This window comes from Ixodes scapularis, unplaced genomic scaffold (assembly GCF_016920785.2).
Source record: "Ixodes scapularis isolate PalLabHiFi unplaced genomic scaffold, ASM1692078v2 PGA_scaffold0__279_contigs__length_252992795, whole genome shotgun sequence".
Classification (NCBI taxonomy): Eukaryota; Metazoa; Arthropoda; class Arachnida; order Ixodida; family Ixodidae; genus Ixodes; species Ixodes scapularis.
The window spans coordinates 189,686,319-189,704,304 of NW_024609835.1; the positions used below are offsets into that span (position 1 = coordinate 189,686,319).

At 42.1% G+C, this 17,986-nt stretch overlaps 1 pseudogene; it reads left to right on the top strand.

Moving 5' to 3' along the window:
* LOC115318763 overlaps positions 1–17,986 on the top strand; it is a 62,725-nt pseudogene that overhangs the window by 33,655 nt on the left and 11,084 nt on the right.

The window sequence follows — 17,986 nt, forward strand, 5'->3', positions numbered from 1 at the left end:
GCCACCAGCGGAGCACGTTCAGTGCGTCATCTCGTTCAAAGTGGCATGCTATCGTTCGAACTGTCGACCGCTCTTTCAAAGTTGTCTGCTTTTCTAAAAAGTGACTTTCCGTTCAAACGACAACGGCCCACAGACCACACCTTGACGAATAATTGTAAAAAAAAGTAACGGCAGGTATCCAAAGATTTTAATTTGAAGAAGGTTTGTTGGTAAGTAGGATCGATGTAAACTGTGCTTACACGGGCCTATCTATCGTTGTTACCGGTTGCTATCACTGACTGTTTCTGTCTGATACGCATGGACCGATGCTGGCTGCGATTTTAAGTATCGATGTCGACCATTGAAGCTACCATCCACGCTTTCGGAACACGAGCCACGTCGCGACTGTATAGAGCGAGCGGACTCTTCGGATGTGAATCAGGCCTTAGCGTCTATGCTGCGGCGTTCGCATGAAATAAATCGCCGTGCATCACATTGCGGCGTTCACATGAAATAAATCGCCGTAGGCCACTAAAGTGATCAGACTTTGCTAAAACGAGGTAGAATTAACATTTCTAACATGAAAAGGAGCCCGGCGACTGACACCGACTCCACAACATCACATTAAAATGGTTTCTTTATGGGCGACTGTACGCTTCCTGGCCCCACACTATCGCGCATGGACGCCGCAGGTGGTGTGCCCCTAAAGGCTCTCCGTTTTTTTTTTCTCTTTTTTTTGTATACAAGATTTGCTGCATGTAATTTCCACCATAAAGTTCGATGTTTGCAACCCGGTTATATTGCCTATATTTACAGTAGTAGCAATATAATAAGAAATTAGACAATCATGATGTCATCACGCCTTCATAACGCTGAATGGAGGTAGTTGCTTAAATACCAAGATGAAGCAACACCCGACTTGATAATTATATACAATGCACGTTCGACGTTCACTAATATAAACAAGGAAAAAATACGATGTAAGAAAGTTAGAACCACGTTCTCCGGTCATTATACATATGACAAGCACTATCCCTTACATTTATTTTTTTCTTGGAACATTATAAAATGAGTACATCAAAGTATACAAAACCGCAAGTTCAGGAGAAAAGAAAAGGTACAACGCGTGTGTTTATAAAATTACCTGCGTTTACTTGTCAATACAGACACTCGTACAGCTAAATTTACACACTGTACAAATTAAAGCGAAGCAGTACATGGCAAGCATACTGCTGGCAATTCTAGCTTACGGGGCCACGCTTCAACTTCCCACGAGGAAAGACCGGCAGTATCTGTCAGCGTGCTTGGTTGTAAGCGTGCATTTTCCGTGAAGTTCCCTCTCTTCACCAAAATTCATAAAGGACGTTCAGAAAAGGAGCCCGCAGAAGTGGAAAGGAATTTCCCCTGTACAGTTCGCTTCATCGATCCTGAATTAGGTTCCCCTCCGAACGTCTCACCGCATGAACATGCAATATGAAAAAAAAAGACTGCGCAAAACTCCCTCTAGAGCAGTTTCTAGTCTTCAACAAAGAACGAGCAAAAAACGCAAGCAAATACAAAAAAAAACGCACACGGACACACAAGAATAGTGTATGATCGCTCAAACAGGACATTTGCTTGTTGTTAAGGCGCAGCCTTCAAACCGATATTTCCCGTCGCTGTTTCGCCGGACAAAGAGGGCCACTCTGGAAGCAACGACGGCTCCATGCAGCGGAGATATGGAGCGGAGGAGACGTTCGACGTGGCCTGCAGGGAAAAGACGGCAATCTTTTTTTCGTTTCTAGGGTTGGCATCTTCCTGTTCCTTTACGCGACCCTCGTAGCACTGCATGGGCTGCGACCGGCGTTTCGACGGCCCAGACCATTTCTCTCGATCTCGTGAGTGAGGGGTCTCCACTCCTTCGAGTCAGCTTCTGTTTTACTGCGTGTCGTTTGGCGGTTTTAGCACCTGCCGCCGTCTGAGCCCCTGCCCGGATTACCAACGCCGGGGATCGAACATTTACAACGCGTGTCACTTTGCTCCGTAGAAGCCCGATCTTCGTTCTAGGGTTAGCCTTCTTTGAACCGTTTTCCTGTGCGTTTTCTCCGTAGTTTCTTATATTTGGAATTAGAAATGAGAAGTTTGTCGTCACGTCCCGCCGGCATTTTATCTCTCTTTTATTTCGGCGCTTGCTTTAAAAGTAGTTTGTGATTTTGTTTTTTCAGAAATAGTAAACTTCATCGAATTAATATCGTCCTAGACTATTTTAATTTTTGTTACCGGTTTTATTGTTAACGTTTTCTTTTATTGTTCTTTTCACTGCTACAACTTTTTTTCGTCATATTAAACAACTTAAGGCGAATAAATAAAGGGGCGTTAAAGGGCAAGGATGTAGGCCACAAAATGTGTGCGACATATGTTTCAGCTGAACTGGAGTGTGACTAAAATGCGATAACTTGAGATTATGGCAATAATAAACAAAATATAAAATAAATATTGATATAATATACCAAAAGAGACAAACATATTTTATGCTTTGTAGCTTATTATAACTACAAATGATTTTTTGTACAGAGCCTAAAAGCCATTTTGAGGAGCGGTTATGGCGGCTTTGAATAAACTACTAATCAAAGTCACTCTTTGAATCTAAATATCCCCGAATAACCACGCCATGAACCATTAAATTAAAGAACTGGGTTGAATCATTTAGCTTGATCTAAAATTTCTTTTTACCCCCAACAGCGAACTTTTGTTTCGTGTTTGTTGTTTGGGTCAATACACTTAAGGCGAAAGGGTGTAACATAACACGGTGGATAAAAGAAAATGACGGTTCATGACGCCAAATTGTCATTGGTATCAATGAATTTTTTTCGAATGACGTCATACTTGGCCAATAATCAGCTGTCCAGGAAAACAAACGAAAATATACATTTATACATTTGATACTATTGAATAAAGTATTAGAGAACAAGATATTTTAAAAGGATGTGTAATAGGAAGATTAATAAAATTTCGCCAAAATAATTTATACACCAAGGCGCTGTTTAGGAAAAGGTGCATTTTGTACGCACACGATGTGGGCATGGCGGATGCGGAAAAACCCGGTATTTGGGACGCGAGGCTTAAGCGCGTCACCTGCGCCGTCTTTACCTCTCGTGCTGCGTCATGATGACAACGAAACCTGTTGTTCTGCAATTTATATGCAGTTTTACACGTATACCATTTTGATATGATTGTCACCCATTGCTTATAGACCAAAACAAGTGGCGTCCATGCCTGAGAAAGCTTACGGGAGCTGCGAATACGGCTGATATAAAATATATTTAAAGTATGAAACTTGAGTACAGTATGTCCCAACGTTACTAGAAAGCAACAAGCAGGATTCGAAGTTCTAACGGCACGAGTGTTATGTAAAAATTATTTTCAGCAATATTTTCACGTTCAGGCAAGCCCCTATCAATTGGTGTGATGCAGTTGCTTTGTTGGCCATGATCCCGAGTATAACACTTCACAATACCAAGCTGAAAACAGTCAGCGTCCAAAGTGTTCTTACTTCTCGGGTGAAAGAATACTTTTTTTTTTTTTTTTAGGAATAAGAGTTTTAATCTAGCTCATGGAAATAATTAACGTATCTTTAGGCCACTCGTTGAATTCAAAAAGGCTCCCATCATGAAGGCTTGCTACCTGACCCTTTGCACTGTATGCTCGTCCCGTTTAACACCCTCCCCCTCGAGAGGAACGTGCATAGCGACACTTCAAAAACGATCATTTGATTCCAGAGGCAATCTGAGATGCCTCATTTGGAAACGATTATCTGACGCGGTGCTCTTCTGCTTTTTATCCCCAGTCCGGAGCAATGGGAATTTTACTTTTCGAAACTAAAGCGTGAAACCCAGACAACCAAAGTCTCTGCAAAGGACGTGGCAAGGGGGTAGCTGCAAGCCGTTCAAATACCTTAAAAAGGGTTTGGCCGCCGCTAGCTGTGGTGTGGAGCAATGCATCGCATAGTGGGTTGCCTTGCCAAATAACCGCGCTTGTACCGCAGAAGTGACATTCTAATAACCAGACTCTTGTATCTACGGCGACTATTACCTTTCTTTTTCTTTAACTCATAGATATAAGTTTGGTTTATAACGCACCGAAATAGTTTATTAATTGCAGCAGGCTTTCGCTGAGTGTATATTGGGCGTTTGATGTCATGTATTTAGCCGTAGCCAAACACCAGGAAATCTGTAGGACTAACTGAGTGTATTGTTTTAACTTATAAATTTAAATCTGTCCTTGGTACGGAGCTGAATGATTCACATTCCGAGTGTTAAAGCGCAGATTGTTTAGTTTCACACGAAATATGACCCGAAAATATTGACACAAATGGGAGTAAGATGAATCAAACATTCGAGATATTGAATTGGTTTGTGATGTTGCACGTAACTATAGAGTTCTGGAAATTTTTGCGTGCTTTGTTGGGTAATGTGGAATCAACTTTCAAGTTCTGACAGCTGGCAGGATTGCCATACGACAAATTGACGCCAATCAAATTCGAGGGTTCAATTGCAAAATATTAAAAGAGACATACATATACCCATCGCGGAATGGTTGTAACCCTCTCGGTCCTAGATGCATAGTGTCCACCAATATATAAGACCCCTCTTGGATCGCGTAGGCAAGGCGGCGTCTGGTTGTGGTGCTGCTCGCGCGTTGAGCAATTCCCAGTCGCTTTGAGGGAAGCGAAGTCGCTTCGTCAGTGCCTGCGAATTCCGATCGATTGAGCCATCCAATTTCGCCCCCTCTCGGATTGAAACTGGAGACGCCACGATGGCCTAGAGGAAGCCACACAATGCACTCAGAATGAAACCCATCAAATGCTGCACCGTCGCCCCCCCCCCCCCCCCCCCCCCTTTCACCTCTCTGAAAAAACAAACAAACATTTGGTCGTGTTTTGGAGAATTATACAGTGATCTGGCGCGGGTTTTGAAACCCCACAGATACCAAGCATTTACCAGCGGAGTTCAAGCTCCCCTACTCGGCACCCCGACTCGGCACGAAGGGGATCGGGGAACTTCCGATGAAATTCGAAGACGCTGTATGATTAATGGACCTTTTTTTGCTTACACATGGGTTCCATGTGCCGAGGCAACGATTATGTATTCAGCGGAAGGCTTGTGCTTATGCCCGAGTCGGTACCGCGAGTGTCGAAGTTCGGGGGTTAGTTATACATGTCTTGTTCAAAAGTATGGAGACGGGATATTACTTTAGATAGACCAGTGTTTTATTCCCCCATAAGTAGTAAAACCTCAAATGCTACGACTACGTTGAGCCATTTGTAGCATTAGAGAGAAGTACATAACAGTTATCGGCAGTGGGAATAGACGCCGGTGGTTTCCTTTGCCATGTGCGTCTCTTCGACAGCGTGATAGGCTGGCCATGTTGAAACCTCTTCCATTACAAATGCTTAGTTGCACACGGTTGCTTCTTTCGTGTGTGTCATCAGCGTAGTTCTAAAACTCATGAGCTGAGGTATAGAAAGAGGAAGAGGGATAAATCGATAGATATTTTTAGATACCGATAGCGTTTAAAATGCACCGAATGAACGCTGGTGCAACACGTGACGGCGAGAAGAAGCAGGAGTGTCAATCTAACATATTAATTGGGAGTTAAAAGCAGAAATGTCGGTTCCGTGATGTCATGTTTTTCTACACAGCTGCAGAACCCTTGCCGCGACGTAAGCATTTGAGTGGAATAGCTTTCAGTGTAGTCCTTAGTAGAAGAACCACACGATATCCATATTAAAGAAATTGCATAAGAGTGTTTTTTGCATTTTTTTAAAATACATACGCAAACACTTACGAAATTACGTATTCGCCGCATGCGCGATGCTAATAATCTCTATGTTGGTCGTGACACACACTTTGTGGTCATGATGCATTAAATATGGTGAGGGGCAATGTGAATTTATTAGTTTGATCGCATAACTTCGCATTCACAAAAAAAGCTATTCTTTTAAAATATTTACTAAAACGTTTTCACGAGACGAGACGTATTGTTAAGACGACACTTTGGTTATTTTGTGTATAGCCGAAGTAAAAAAAGAGAATAAACTGCAGAAAACCACTTTTTGATTAAAAAAAATTCATAAACCACTGAGCAAAGATATGAAAACTAGCGAAGAAGTTTGTGTGTCTTACGTCTGCTTCTAACATGTGTGTTGATTTTAAATAATGGCAAATGTATCAGAACAAGTCGACTGTGGAGCTTGTATAAAAGCGGGACTAAGGTTGAATAATTTAATAGATAAATCTATTGGCTTGCTAGCTGCTGTCGCTCTGTTAATTTTGTGTTATTTTACGTTGATTCAATATTCAACAGCAATATTTTGCACAGAGGAAACGTTTACTTTTTTTTAAACTAATCACATTACAAAACTTCTTGAAACATTCGAACTTAGTCATGTGCCGTGACGCAAAAAATGTCTAAAAAAACAAAAAAACAAAAAAACAAAAAAAAACACACAAATATTAGCCATCTTGTTCTCGATCAGAAATAGTGCGAACGAAACAGTTATTTCTTTTTTTAGTTTTTCATGTGTAGGAGACTGTTTCTGACATATTTGTTAAAGTATCTTATATTCATCACCGTGCGACAGATTGATAAGTGCGTTCACCTGTATTAAAAAAAAGAACTCTTATCAAATCATGCATACTCAGGTGTATGCAATATTGCCAGGATATAATGTACATTACTATACAAATTTTCCACACTCGGCTTAAGTCTGGCTGCAATAATCCATGCTATTTTGAACATAAAACACCCGTGTTGCGGTTAAGTTTCACGTGCACGGCACAGCGGAGGAAAAAGATAAAGGTCCGAACACATAGTGGCATGGTTTGAAATGTTCATAACTGCCATGCAGCTCAGGATAGCAATGTTCAGAGCACGAACTCTTTCACGCACATTATTCGAGGTTGGCAATTTCCTCACTGTGTGGATTGATCGCATACGTGAAGGTGTGGACCGAGAAGTTAATAGACCGATCTCACGAAGCATTCAGCGCATGCGTGACGCCGCCAAAACTTTAGTTCACAGGAGGCAGAGGGCCGTGCATGCAAAAGCTCGTGCCGTCTCGTGCATTACACGCGCATTCTTCCAGCGGGGTTTTCGCACGTGCAGAAAGAACTCCCTCGATGCACTGCTGCAGTGGTGGCGTAGTCAGACTGGCTGGTGAAATCGGTCTATTGTTCCTGAGAAGAAGCGAAGCGACATGTGTGGGCCTCCTTCCGTTTTAGCGTTGCAGCATGGCACTTCACATAAAACACTAAATGGTACGGCCTCGGCGGAGGACCGATATTCACGCGTTTTGCTAGGCAAGATACGGTTCGAAATTGGACGTTTTGTGACAATGTCGGGAAGTCTTTAAATTGAGTAAAAGTGAAAGAATGGGGGATTGATACCTTAAACTTTATCGTAAAGGATTCCGCGTCTGGTATGTGCCACGTCTAAAAAGGGATGATGCATTTAGCTAAAAAATACTAATGGTCTGGCGGGTTTGTCAAATACTCGTCTTCTTTGAAATCTATAGTCTTCAGTAAACCTGAAGAGTTCAGACAATATAAATTAAAGAGTATGAAGACGAAACATGGAAATATGCATATTGAACAGACGTGATATGATCAGTTAAAGATACACAAGTAAAACGATAAAATTGTCACGGGCGATCAGTAAAAACCGGTAACAACGACGAACTTAATTAATACCCTATACTTCGCTCGAGAAAGACTGGTGTATGCAGTTCAGAAAGGAACCTTTTGTTCTGATGGACTCCAATTTCGTAGAGCTTTCCCCGAGGAGGAACTACGACAACAGTCTTACGCCCTGTCGTAAGACTTCAAGCTTTATATTATTTTATTTCTATTTTATTTGTGCCATAGTTTAGCGCTTAGCTTGTTTTCATATTTAACAAACTAATCTTAAAAACAAGAGGCATATTACAACAAGTAGTATTCTATAATTCCTAGATCAACCTCTTATCGCAAGCAACAAACTGAATCGCTAGTCGTCTTCTCTTGTAGTGTTCAACGTATAGCAAAGTAGGTAATTGTAAAAAATAAAACGAAATTATACACAACAATTGTATAACAGAAGAAAAAAGTATCTTTTTCAGAACAAAGAAAGAACTGGAAAATAATAGGAATTTAACTTCGTGGAAGACAAACAGACGCAAACCACCAATATGAACAACACCAAGATACTTATGTAAGTCCTCTCAATGATAATTCATGTGTTTATATGTAGCTCCCTTTCTGACGATGTTGCTGAAGAACAAAGCACAGCGTCCCTGAACAATACAGTGAGTACTCGTACCTACGCTCAGCTATGACATTTGAGCTTTTTTGTTGTTGTTTTTTTGTGCTAGAAATTTTTTTTTCACATTTTTTTGTAAAGTTTATTATCTCCACACCAAGAACAAAGCAAAATATATGTGCCCTTTGTAAAAAAAAAAGGAAAAACAAACAACAAACCAACAATCCATTTCTTCTTTATTATTTTATATTCCGCTCTCAACGGACACGGCTCCAATAAACTGACCAGACAGTTCCGTTAGACCGCCGCTGCCATAGTGCATCGTGTGAAATTTACTCTTTTTGCAAGTGGGACAACCTCGCTAAAACATTACACGTGACGAGCACGACACGGCCACCAGGCATCTCGAGAACTACCGCCTTCCTCCTTGCATCTAAATTTATAATGGCGTCACTCATGCACCGACAACTTGGCGAGATCGGTCTATTTCATGGCTTGGCATTTTCGCGCTCGATTATTTTGGAAAGCATTTGTGCACGGGGCTCAATTTCTTGTCGTGTTTTCTTATCGGTTGCTTCTGCGTATGCGTGTGTGTATGTTATCTATCTTTCGTCCCAAACCCGCCATGTCCGCCGCTCCGATATTCTCGAATTCACAACTTCGGTGATAATACAACTCATAAAAGCGCACTGGGCGCACAATTCAGAGTGCAATCTGATGAAAGGCTTGAAAAAATCAAAACAAAATAAATGTAAAAGAGCAGGGATGGATTATGTATACAAAATTACGAACAAATTACTAAAACTAAAAAAAACTAAAATGAATTAGTGAAGAAAGTGCGTATAAACCTGGTTCAGCATAACGAAACTCTCTACCAGTCACAGCAATTCAGCTCGAGTAAATTCGCGTGGTAAAAACCTTTCGAGATTATATTTATGTTTGTTCACCACAATACTGAAAATTAAAAAAAGTAATACTTAGTTGCTCTTTTCAAGCTTATTCATAGTTGCTCTTGAAATCCGTTCGAGCTTGCTGAACAAATCACCGAAAAACCTTAAAGGGACACTGACGGGGTATTTATGCTCGCCGAGGTTTTTAGTTGTACGTGACATATGAGAGCTCAACTACCCAGAACAGAATTTGCGGCTCGAAATTCGGTTTCTTTCCGCCCGAAAACCGCCGATCAAGAACTGGCCGGTTCGAGTCTCGCTCACTCTCTTTTTCGCGGTCACGGACCGTTTTCTAAGGTATCGATGCGACCACCAAATTTAATCAAAGTCGTGGGTCACTGAAGGCACACACTCACTATTAAAAATAGAAAAAATTATGAAACCCATTTTTTGTGGCTTCTAAAAAGCTGTAAATACGTTGAATGAAAAAAAAAGTTCCACATACAACCGGAAGCATTCTGTGCGTTCGTCGTTTCGCGTATCGTGGGACTCGCGGGGACGGCGATGGCAGCGGACGACGGACGTGGGACCTCTATTTCAGAACTGTCGCTCGCGGTACCAGCGAATTCTGTCTACCGTTAAAAAGAAATTTGGGACTGATCAAAAGAATTGGTATTCATCCTGTACGACACGCCCGACCACCAAGCCGATTTGCACGAAGACGTCGCCGAGCCGTCGCTCCCTTCTCGTGGCTGAAGACATCGCTCGCGCAAACGTCAAGCACGACGTGTCTACTTCGAGTTGAATATGCACGCGTACGATTTCTTTACTAGGTGCGAATGTCCCCAAAGCGTGGTGCTTCCCGTCTTCGACCCTGGAGTGCCTTTGGTAGAGAAAAATCGACAGCAAACTTTCCAACTTACAGTTTACCGGCTGATTATTACTAAGAAAAGAGGTCCACCACAAAAGCAATGCCCCAGTAGCTCAGTGGGAAAGACGTCCGGTTCACAAAACGTCCGGTTCACATGCGGTAGGTCCGGGATCGATCCCCCGTGAAGCTTTTTTTTTTTTTCAAACATTTCTGATGTTTACATATCTTTTTATTATTTTTACAATCATCACTGAAGAAACAAACAAAAAATAACAAACAAATGTTGTGGACGATACTTCGCTGAATTGAATGGTATGGGATTTCCGTTTTGACACCTGCGAACTCAATGTAATCACTTTCCACAAAATGCAAGGAGCATATAAATCAGGTAGCGTCCGCTTTCCGAGGTGCCCGTATATGTTCTACAGGAATTGCAGCCAGCCATTGATCCCGATCCCGTAGATCTTTCGGAAACTCTGTCGCACAATGCCACTTTTTTTCGGATGCAGGACATGTGAGCCAGCTCTTCACGCAACATCTTGGGTTTATTCTTTTCGGAGCCGATCATGGAAATTCACCACGCGCACTCACTACTCATCTCCAACTCCTCAATGTACAAAACAACTCATCTTGGAGTACAGAACAACGAGCGCAACAAACATAACTGCAAAAGTATCGCACGGCGAGCAGTTCCCGCACGCCGCATATCGTGTCGTCTGCTACGGAGAGGAGAAAAAGAAAAGAAAAACCACGCACGGTCGGGTGTAGCCACGTGACTTCCGCCACTCACTCTCTTCTCTCCACTTCACCGACCTCCGTCGGGTTTCGGTTTCGGTTTCGAGCAGTTGCGTGTTTTGGCTTTATTAAAAAAATACGCTACTCTGTTGCAAAATATTAATTGGGTAGTCCTCCGACACCATAATGAAGCGTCTGGCAAAAAATAAAAAATTTTTTTTGAGGGGTGTCAGTGTCCCTTTAAGTTATGTGCATGTTTTTTTTTCTTTGTTTTTGTTTTCTTTTGTTTTTTTACTTTTTTTGTGCCGCACACGTACATGAACCACCTTGGAATATACATCTCACGGACCAGCTTTTCAGCTTTCTTTCATATTTTGGTGCATGCTTCCTGAGAGGTACTACGAGACTCGTGCGCGTGTACACTGGCAACAGGTCTGCGCAAGATTATTGTTTTCGCTATTGTGTCCTAATTAACACGCTACAAATATACATTCGAACCCCAGAACTTTATTCCAACTTTGGACTTCTTGGGGGTGTTCGTTTTCTCTGTATTCTGATATAGTAAATCTTTCCGCTCTTATTAACAGAATATTAACTAACACTTTAAATGCACTTTAGGGGCCCGCAGAAATCGGTTCCTACCGCGCTGAGAGTTACTACAGAGGTACAACCACATGTTGAAAGCATAGGGTGACAATATCAACAAATAAGCTTACCATCTTAATAAAAAAATGAAGGGAGGGGGGGGGGGGGGTGTTATGTGTTGCGGAATTTGCAGACAACGTCAGAGCCGCGCTTGCCTAACTAAATCTGCCACCGACAGATGTCGGATGCGTTGAGCGCGCCGGCATAGTAAAACGTTTCCGAAGATCGTCTGCTTAGCTTGGCGACTTTACCGTCGTCTGCGAATGCCGCGGGAGATAACCAGAAACACTTTTTCTTTCTACATTTTTTTTTTGTATTGATATTTGCATCCCATGCCTTCATCACGTGGTTGCTCCTGTGTTGTAAGTTGCAGCATGAAACATTTATAAACCGATTTCAGCGGTCGTCTAAAAGTCATAGAAGCGTTAGTTTACATGGTGTGTGGTACGTTTTCACATCAACAGCCGTAGTAAACAAAAAAAGTTCGGCTCTTTGTGAAGCCTTACTAATTTCCCCCTTTTTGAAGATAATTAAGATATATGTACCTGCACTTTACATTATTAATTTGTTCTCTTATCAAGACGTACAAGTTTTAAATGCCGAAGCATGGATTTTTCGTCCGACAAACAAAACTTGAATGAACTAGTTTCTGCAACCTGTAAAAAATGCGGAAACCTTTCTGTTTTCTTTAGGTGAAAACGAGTAAAAGACTTCTTTATTATTAACTCTCCCTTCCTTTCTCATTGTTGATTTTAAGAAAAGTTTTTAGTTGTTTTACGAACAAAACACGCCTGCGCAGGGACGCTTTCCGCAGCAGTGTGGTAGAAATAGTAGAGGATGAAACACAACTTCGTAGTTTTTTTACTAACAACACAGTATTAGACCCATGACGTAACGGTCATGGACTTCACCTAAACTGCAGGGAACCACGACTTACTTTACATTCTTGAGAGCGTGTTCAGCTATTGTTGTATCAATAAAAAAAAAAGGTTTTCGATCGGCAAATCAGGTCTTTAAAAGTTACAGAAATATTTTCTTTGGTTCACGACTTGGTTTTGCCACTGTGAGGGCATTCTAGCCTGATGAATTTAAAATAGGACGTTAGGTACATTGAAACTTGAATCTGAGTAGGCTATGTCAAACAAAACTGCGGTAAGCTTATATCATTCGTGATGATTTAAGTGTTGTGGGGTTTTGTGTTTTCAGTAAATACTGATTAATCCCGAAACTCAATCGCCAAGCCCGTTTTATAACAACGAAAAACGCCGAATTCGAGTTGTCCTCGAGTGAGAAAAACTCGAGCTTTGATTGAAGAAATTTTGTTCTGCTGCTATATTCGCTATTCGCCCCGAACACAGAACAGACTGAATTGACCGCGTCTACTTCCTTCGTTGGGAACCACAGGCTGTGTCTTGCTTCCTTCTCTAATCGGCACCCGGACATTCTCCAAAGATTCGTTCTACACTCAGGCTTCTTGGAGTTTAGAAAATTCCATTCCGGTGTTTTTTTTTTTTTTTTTTTTTTTATAAGATAAGATTTGAGATACACCAGTTGCCTTTTTTGCCTTCAAAATTTTACACCGAAGAAATATACAGAAATATCCCCTTCGCCCCTCAACCCCCCCCCCCCCCCCCACCCATCACACAGCAAATAGAAAAATAAAAAAAAACACCTTAAGTTTAAAGAAAAGTAACCCCGAAATCGTGGAACCCTACTTTTAATTATAAGGTTAAGGATACGTACAGCTCCGTATACGATCAACGTCGTCGTCCCATCTTATTTCTGTTTATATATTTGGTGAACATCGATAAAATTAATACGAAGCTCTCGCTTTTGCATCTTACTCCGGTTCTTGGATAGTGGTTGCAAAACTGTATACCTGAGAAGAATTAAGTTTGTGAAGAGTTTTTTTTTTTTTTTCGAATGGGTGATTTTTATATACGTTTGTTTTTATTGTTCTTAAGTAGACCTCGCTCGATTGTGTGGCGCTGCATGGCTTTTGTTATTGGCCTTGATTTTCGGTTTCTTTAGCTCCAAATGACTCTGCCGGATAAGTTTCACTCTCAAGTTCTATCTCTACGGCGATGCTAACAAACGTTTTTTCTCTTTCTTTTTTTCAAATTTTCTACCACCTAATGTAATGCTTTGTATTACCGACAACTGAGATAAAAATTACGTTGATTTTTTCCCAATTCTCATAGTGTCTTTGCTGTTTTCTACTCACTCGATGTAACTTGTCACTACATGTTGTCCAGAAATTTCTCCGGTCAGAGTGAACCAATTTTTGTTTTTTCTTGTTTTTAATATTACATCTACCAACTGCAGCGGTCGTCGCCAAGAAATCCCACCATGAAAAGACTAAAAAGAAATAAACCTGCTTCGCTCCTGAGAGAGAGAGATAAAAAAAAACTATTCAGTTCCATTTTAGGCATGAGTGTGTACATAAAGGAGACCCAACGTCCTTCAGTTTCGCGAGATAATTTGGGCGCGGTGGCGACGGTGACTCTCTTGCCAGGCGAGCTCAATATGGTATATTCGTAAATGATAAAACAAACATAACGTAGACCAGTACAGACCAATGAGCAGCACAGCTCATAGGACGAGGCCTTATGATTTCTTGTATTACCACTCCAAACTAGAGGCGCGAACCCCAAGAAACGTGCACGGGTCTGTCTGGAAAGTTCAGATAAGGCATCCGCCTGTGAGATGCCCGTCTCCTTAGGAATCCCGTGAGAAGGGAGCGGAGTGAAGGAGGCTTATCGAGCAGCCTGAAAAAGTTAAGGTCAGCGGCTGATCCTGTATGTTGACGGCAGGAGGTCGACGCCGCTGGGGAGACGCCTCCAGGACTGGCCGTCGTCCCAATCCAAGCCGAGGGTTGAATCCTTTTCTGCGGATTCCAAACAAAGCGTGCTTGGGCGACTCTAAAGTTGAGTGTTCCTTCTCCAGTGCCTCAGCCCCCTCAGTCGCCTTTGTGCGAGGTGGCCGTGTCCCAAATCCACTGAAAAGATGACAGGGCACCAGGCGTAAGATGGATGGGGCACCAACACTCAGCGCAATCGGTCGTCCACCGCGGGGTCTGCGCAAAAAAAAACTCTGGAGTAGAGCCTATTTTAGGCTCAGTTCGGTTAGAGGAACCGCCTTGGTGGAGGAAGAGAAGAAGGCAAAGAACATTAGTGATATTTGCTACAACTTCTTGGCGCGTCCTTCTCTACCGGGAGGAGCCATACATAATATTAATGAATAATGTATGGCTCGCACGAGCCCAACAGATACACTAAACTGTGCAACAGCAAGACACGAAGCGATGTAAAAACGAGGTCCAATCAAATATCAGCGATAATTTCGCATACTGATACCAATTCAAACTGTTTATCCACATAATACTAAGGTCCCATTTTCTAATGGAAAAGAAACGTAGAAGTCACGAAGGCAAGGGGCACCGACTGCAGTGGAAATCTTTATAGTGTGTTCACAACAGACCTCCTTTGTTACAAAGTTCTAACTAAACCGTTAAGAAACTCACACCAGCTGCAATGGTTTAACATCAAAACTTCACATGTATGAATTTTTTTTTAATAAATATAGTTTGTTCTTGCTTTGCGCGAAACTTCGTTTGTATACGTATATCAGGGGATAATCAGCATTGCTCTGTACACTGCTGTACACTGTACACGTACATTGCTCTGACATAATGTCGGGCGAAAACGCATTTCTTATGAATACCTGAGTGCGCGAAAGAGCTTTTAAATTATTTCCTATCCTTTCGATACCACCGAATGAACTGCGACGTCAGGGAGCTAACGACTATGGCAGAGAAGCAAAGTGATTTAAATTGCCCCCCCTACACAGACACACTCGCACACACACACACAAACACAATTCTCACAACCGCGTAACGCCTATTATTGACGTTCATTGCAAGGCGAAAATCCACATCGCACGTGGCAGTGCCGAAGAATTCGTCTCATGTTGTATCTGCCTTTTCGCCTCGAAATTGTTTCCACACATTTACTAGTGTGGCAAAAATATAACTTGCATTTTTCATAATATATATTTGACTCTTGGAAATTTTTTATCATAGACTGCAGGAACTCATATCAAACACGATTTTGATTTAGTATTCCAGAAGTATAAGTATCCATTTGTGCCCACTACCTTTGCCTTAAGAAAGTATGTGGGGTCTTGTTCCTTCACAACAACTTTTTCCGCAAATGAATTATCACGAGTACGCAACTCATTGGCGATATTTAAACAACTTATTTCAACAGACGCGTTTAAGTTCTAAACTGAGTATGCGCCTATTGTGTGACTACAGCACAAAGGCAACTCGAAAAAAAAAAACAGTATTAGAGTATGGAGACATTTGTCACTGTACACTTCAGTGGAACTCTACAGCTGACAATGACCTGCACCTTGCGAACACACTTCTAGAATCGTGGGCAGACCGAATGTAAACCTAGAGAGTGCCAGCAGGGGAATGCACAGAACCCATTGGGCGTGTTAAGTCTGTGCTCCGGAGCACTAGAGTTTGGCGGTCCTTTTACTAAACGGACAGAAATGCCACCGGAGACACACTCGAGCGCGCTCTTCGAGCACATGGTATCCCTAGGAGCGCGAGTGACTTCTTCGCGCTCCGTGACGTCACGTCCATAAACAAGATGACTACGCTGTTGTCGAGACCCTGTTTTCAGTTGATTAGTGCTTAAACAAGCAGGTAAAAACAATTTAATTTGAAATCAAGGCAGCAATAAGCTTTCCGAAAAAAGTTTGTTCGTGCATCTCGACTGAAAACGAATTCATGTATCAAACGGTATCGTGCCGGTACTACAACGACAGAAGAATGGTCAACTTTAGGAGGCGTTCGGGCCGCTGCCCCTTTTATACTTTTATAATGCTTGGCCCAGCGAATAAATATTTTTTTTTATTTAAAGGTCCAAACATCAGTTAGTGTTGAGGAAAATGTTTGTTCGTGCGTCTTGCCTGAAAACGAATAGATCTATCGCACAAGCATGCCGATAACTCGGCGACGGCAATGTTGTCACGATGAAAAGACAGACCGCGGACGTTTTTAGAATGCTTAGCCCAGCCGCAGCGAAAACAAATGCTTATATTGGATAGCCCAAAACACCAGTTAGTCTTGCAATAAAGGTTTGTTCATGCATCTCACATGAAAACGAATTCATCTATTTAACGGTAGCGTGCTGACAGCACAGCCACTGCGACAGACACTTTGAGATGAGAAGACACTCGATCGCTGCCCTTTTTAGAATGCTTAGCCCTGCGAATCAATACACTTTGATTGAAAAGCAGAAACATATCAGTTCGCGATGCGGAAAAGCTTCGTTCATGCATATTGCCTGAATACGAATTGACGTGCTAATTATTGAACGACGGCGTGCCGGTATCTTCAGAGCTTCCGTCTCGCCCTGCAAGACGGAACCAGGAAATATCTGACAAGATTGATGGTTTCCTACGTCGACAAGCGGGAACAAGAATGTCGTCTTTTATTTAATTCTGAACACCATGCATGGCCAATAAATAGCTCGGCAAAGGTAACTTTCCCGATTTGTACTCGAAGCAAGTCGCCAAAATCTTCAGAAATACTGAAACGTTGGCAAAAGCTTCATAACGTCGCCGTCTATTTTACTTTACACCCTGCCGTTACACAAAGGCCTAATTAATTTACCTTCGAAATAATTTCGGCTTCTGCCACCCGTATCCAGGAGATGTCGGGTTCCTCATAACCCTGCGGTCGGAAGGAGCTCGTGTGGCTCGTCGATAGTATCGGTGTGTCGCGATCCTGAACGCCATGATCAATTTAGTTGCTGCGCTCGGAGTATGAAACTCAGAACGTCGGAGTAGGAGTAAAGGAGCGCGGACGTAACGCGCCCATTGTCAAGTTCGAACTCTAGAAGCAGAAATAACAATTGCGAGAGGAAGTCCCAGATTCACAAACTCTTTCTGAAGCACAACACCGCAGTTCCCTCGAGGACGTGAGTAGAACGACTCATCAGCCTCGCCGAACATATATTCCATAAGAACCGGGGAAACGTAGCTGATAAAACCTTCGAGAGGCAGATACTGCTTAAGCGCAACGGCTACTGAAAAAAAAATAGTACAAAAAAAAAAAAAAAAAAACTTGTGTATTTTGTCGTCAAAGAGAAAAATAACACCATACTTCTGGAGTAAATAAACGCGTTCTTCTTGAGAATCGGTAATGATTAAATTATTTAGTTGTTTTTGAGGGAGTAGCGAGTGACGACATTTAGTTATTTTTGGGGGGATATATTTTACATGTCTAAGAATAACGCACTTCAGACAATTGAATGCAATTTTTTTGTTCTCTATTTGCACGTTAGTGCACGTTGGTGCATGGTACGAACTAACAGTTAAAGTAACATTCGGGACTCAAGGACCATATATGTGACGTGTGCTCTGACCTAATCTCGTCGGAAGCAACCGCCAAAGCCCTAGACCACAACAAAGCGAAATCTTATAAAAAAAAAAGCTCCACGTGTGTAACGTTTGTTTGCCACTCATGTCTCTCCCCTCGGTAGCCATTAGCTAATGGGGCATGCATTAGACGTTC